A 4,958-nucleotide genomic window follows, 5' to 3' on the forward strand; every position below is an offset into this window, starting at 1 on the left:
CTGAGGAGCAACATGGCCTCTCTTTGTCACCCTGTCTTTCCTGTTTCAACACCTGTATCTGGAGCCAGTAGACTTCTGTACGGAAAACACTGTGAATCTTCTGGCATATGTAGAATAAATGAGCACAAGGTTAATTCTAATTGTTTAAAATTTGTGGGATGGGCAGGGTAAAAATACTGCTTAGGAAAAGGTCCAATGCAGAATTTCATCTACAGTTTGGCTGGGAATCCTGTTTAAATTTAGTTCTTAAACACAGCTGTGAAACTCATGAAGTTATCACATTGGTTGCTCACCCAGCAACCTTTATAGCCTCCTGGGAAGGTAAAAAACCCACCAATAGTGAGCAGTAATTCTAACAGGCTGCTTTGCTTCGTATCTCTGGCTGCTCCTTGTTGAGCTCCTGCAACTCAAGACATGAAGTTTTTCTTCTAGCCAACCTGGTTCCAACTGCTTCTCCCTATCAGTTATTCATATCTGAAAAGGAAAAGAAAAATACTGACATACTTTGCTGGTCCCTGGAACACCATTTTTTTTTATTGAACTGACAGGGCTTATGGTTACCTTTAGCCACAGCTTTTTAAGTACATTTTAGCTGGATAGCAACAATAAGCCCTCCAGGAAAAAGCAGTGGTAAGTGGTGGGTCATGATAAATATTTTGTACTGTCTATAGTCATGTTTTCTATTCTTTGTCAGTTTATGTATCTTGTAAAAATTTTCTGGTAAAACTGCTACCCCCTCTGTGGTGAATTTAAGCCTCTTGATTTCTAGCTTTCCTAATTGTGTTTTACAGACCCTCTACTGCATCTGGGACCAGAGCTTGAAAAGCCCTGTTTAGTGAAATGGATTGTCTTCCACAGGTCATTGACACCCTATATTCTGCTTTATCTAAATTAGGCAGTCCCCAGTACTCTCTGATCTAATCCCAAAAGTAAAGGGTGTGTGTTATGTGCAGATATAATGCTTACACATACATTTCCTATTGAGCAGTTACTGGAAAAGGAGATGAAAGGAGGTAGAGCTGGACCTTGCAGTTCAGTGCCCGTGCTGCCAGGGACACAGTGCCTGCTAACAGCTGGCTTTTCTGCACCTTGGCAGGTGATGGAGTTCCCACTAGTTCAGGAGCCCACTGCCAATGGTTAGCACATGCTGTTGTGAGAAATCTCATCAGTCAAAAGTGTCTCATAAATAATTTAGAGGAAAGCAATTAGCACACACAGCTGTAGCTGTTTGCAAAGTCACAGTTATACCTGCCAGGGCAATCTGGAAATGGAAATTTCAAAACCATTTTTTGAAGTAGCCAGAATGGTCTAGCTTGGAGCTAGGGTTGGTGGGTAGTTGCTGATGAGTAAGGAATAATTACACTTTCATGTCTTTTTATGTGTAATGAAATCCAGGAGAGAATTTTAGGATTTTTTGCATATTGGGAAAGGGATCAAAGGGATGCATGGTTTGAAAAACTCCAGCAGTCAAGGCCTTAAGCTTCCAGAGGCTCTGCAACTCATTCAGCTTCAGAGTGAAGGGGACAAGTTTTAATAGAGACTTGGACTTGCATTTTGAAGGCATCAGTTAGGTAAAGCTTGTCTATATGTACAGTCTGACCAGGGAGGATAGGCGGGAGGCAAAGGAAGAAGATATTGCTTGAAGTATCTCATCTGAGTATGCTTGCCTTGACAGATTGATGGGAGTGAATTGTTTGAGAACTTCTGAGTTGTGATAAAAGGGAGAGGAACCTGCTCTTTAATAATCTCAGACAACTACAGGGAAAGTGTGACAACAAAGGTTTGTTTGTGCAGGTAAGTCCTGGGAAGGGGTTATCCATATTAAATCTAGAGATGGCACCAGGCTGGAGAGGGCACATGTAAATATATTTTAGAATAGGGTTAGAAATCACCTACCTTGATCCTACCTTGGGATGAGGGCACAGACCAGGTAACATTGCAAGATCCTCTCCAGCTCTTCTGATAGCTGGGTATTCACTCGTGATATCTCTGCTAGCTGAGTGCACAGAACATGCTCGTCTTTACAGGATCCTCCCTTGGCTAGGGAATTATTATTCCAATTTCACCAACTGAGAACTGAATCACAGTATGTTGCCAAATGAGGCTGTCCCAGTCCAAAACTCTGAGATTCCTTCCTCTTTTGCAGAGGAAGCCTGACATTGTATTGTGAAAAATGCATTCAAATGTGTTTTGTTCATATTACGAATGCTACAAAATACTTCAACCTATGCTTAAGGACCAGCTGAATTACCAAAGATTGGAGTTAGAATTTGTAGCGGTGGCATTATTTTACTCTGTGGTTCTCCTGTGCAAAAACATATCACAGTTTCCACTGTTGTCTGCACCATTTGACCTGTTCTTCTAAATCAGACTGCCATCACCTGGCCAAGAAAGTAGCATAGAAGCCCAAGGAACTGCCTGCCACTTTCTGGTGGCCAAGGCCTCCATCCAAGGAAAATTTCACTGGTGAGGCTTAGACAGTAACCAAAAGCAGCAGCTACTCATTGACTACGAACTGGATGAAAATCCCTGCAGTCAATCAGCAGGCTGCCCCAGCTGGTCTGGCCTCACAGAGACAAGTAAGACCTCCTGTAAGTTATATAAATTGCAGTCTATCTAGAAATCTTTTACAATAGATTTTGTTTGACTGCAGTGGGAGCCATCTCTAATACATTATTGAATACAGTATGGCAGTGCACCTTTTTGGACTGCACAATGATTAGCCATCAGTGTATTTCACTAAGATGCTCAACTCAAGTCTTTCATTTGCTTATTTCTTTCATTTATTTATACTTACTTTTAGTAGAATCTGGGGAAAGTGAAGAATGTCTTCTAGAACTGCAGATGAATAATTGCTCAACAGCCAGAACTTTTGTAATTTTAAAAACCTTTATTGAGCAGATATTCAGCCTTCAGGTCACTGGGGTGAATCTGGAGTAGTTTGGGTTTTGTCTTCTTGTGAGTTAATCCAACTTTATTCCAATTTAACATATTAGCTCACTGTCTTCAGTGCTTGGCTCTTCTTAAGCCAGTTTAACACATTGTATAAGATTCTAGTTCGCATTATCTTGTGAATCACAAAGAAGTGTTCATGAAATGTAAGTTAAAATAATTATCTAACATGCTTTAAATGAACATCTTTCCCTCCTATCCAAAGAAAAGTAGTGAGTGCAGAATTTGGATCGCTCTCCATAAAAGTCTCCAGGAATATTTACAGGTACCCTTCTTGAAGCAAGCTGAGGTCCTGATCTTTACAACATTATTACAGGTATGTATTGACAATACTGCAATGCAGAAATGTGAGAAACTACTAAAAATCTCAACTAGGTCAAATAAGAATGTGTCAGGATTTTGTTCAAAACAATAGGCATAACATTTTCATAAGGCAAGAAAATATTCATTGTACAGGAGAGAGATGAACTTCTGTTTTTAAAAACAGGTTTGGCTGGCTATGGGGTTTGGCTGGGCTCTGCCAGGGACTGCGCTGTACATGAGGGTAAACATCTGCCTTAGATGGTATCTTCTGGATCCATCCACCTGCAGTCTCCTATCACATCCCCACTCTGGGAGCTGTCAAGTTTGGATTGGGATGTCTCTCCATTGTCTTTGATGATAAGTTAGTCAGGGAAGAAACTGTTCTTCACTAAAGGTACGATTCATCTCCCTCAACCTTAACTTGTAGGAGCTGTCTGGGTCTGTCCATAATGAATGGAGAAGGAATGGCTTCATCACCTGGAGATTCCTCTTCTAATCTAGATGGGATCACTTGCCACTGGAGGAGCATGTACTTTGCTGTTCATTTCAGAAGAAGTCCTGGCAGCAAGGTCAGACTGAATGTCTCTTTTTTACATAGTCAATTTTGATTAATACCACAATAAATTTCAGCACAGTAGGATCCCTGATGTTTCTTGGTGCTGGCATAATTCCAGTAACATTGTAGAGGTTTTGCTTTGGTTAAGTTTTTGTGGGGTTTTTTTGTATCCTGAAAGATAATACGGAATCATTTAATGAACCCTGTTTTCCCTTTTTAGTCTCAGCCGTTGGCAGTAATCTATGTGCTTAAACCTTCAACATTTATCAGTTTGAAGCTCAAGTGCTTACAGTCACTAGTCATGGGCCAGCCACACTGGATACCTTTCAAATGCAAGCAACTGATGCTTCAAGCTAATAAGGTTGGTCATTCTCCTGGGGCTCAGCCCTGCACAGGAATCTCTCATTTGACTGCTTATGCGAGAGTTTACATTTGTTTTAAAGACACTCATACAGAACAGGTTTAAGAGGTTTAGCTCTTTTGGCAGTGGGATGTGGCTTCTTCTGTAGTTCCTCCAGGGACTGCAAGGAATCAGAGGTTGTTTCTGAACACTTTTGGATCCCCCCCTGTGGTCAGGATGCTATCTGCTTAGATTTTTAAAAATTTCAAGGACATGGAATGAACTGATGTTTCTGAAGCGGAGGCTGACAGTGAGTACTGGTCTTCTGCTGCATCTCTTGAAATACCTAAATCAAACCATGCCCATCTTTATGAGATGATAGTTCCCAAGCTGGAGTAGCCCCTAGTTTGGGTTTGGGCATTACCCTTTTGCTTGTAACTTCAACTCAGAAAATAGGCACGTATCTGAATAACAAACTTGTCATCACAAACATTTTCTCTAAGTGCCAGGTTTCCAACTAAATTGCCTGGGTTTTCTTTCCTGGGAGTAATTTTTGAGTAGAGATGAATAAGGTATTTTATTTGTCAGTTCTAATTTGAAAAGCAAAATCCATTATGTTTCAAAAAGCAAAGTTTATTATATTTCAAAAGCCTTAGCTATAGCAGACCAGCTTCAGATGATATTGCATGTATATCTTGATAGGACACTGGGAAAGGCTGACATCCTTGCCTACTTCATTTTGAACTCCCCATTTGATCTTACTTTCTCCTAGTTGATTCTCCCAGGCTAAGAAAAATGCATAAACAC

General features: G+C 40.7%; 1 long non-coding RNA gene across 1 annotated transcript; it reads left to right on the plus strand.

Annotated features, from left to right (window-relative positions):
* The first annotated feature begins 793 nt into the window (after nt 1–793).
* On the plus strand, nt 794–4,428 carry LOC142033314 (uncharacterized). Its single transcript, XR_012651143.1, has 5 exons — nt 794–858; nt 1,676–1,794; nt 3,158–3,268; nt 3,683–3,824; nt 4,032–4,428. It is a non-coding gene; the product is annotated as an uncharacterized LOC142033314 (long non-coding RNA).
* Nucleotides 4,429–4,958: the final 530 nt, after the last annotated feature.

Source organism: Buteo buteo, chromosome 7, assembly GCF_964188355.1.
Source record: "Buteo buteo chromosome 7, bButBut1.hap1.1, whole genome shotgun sequence".
NCBI classification, from domain to species: Eukaryota; Metazoa; Chordata; class Aves; order Accipitriformes; family Accipitridae; genus Buteo; species Buteo buteo.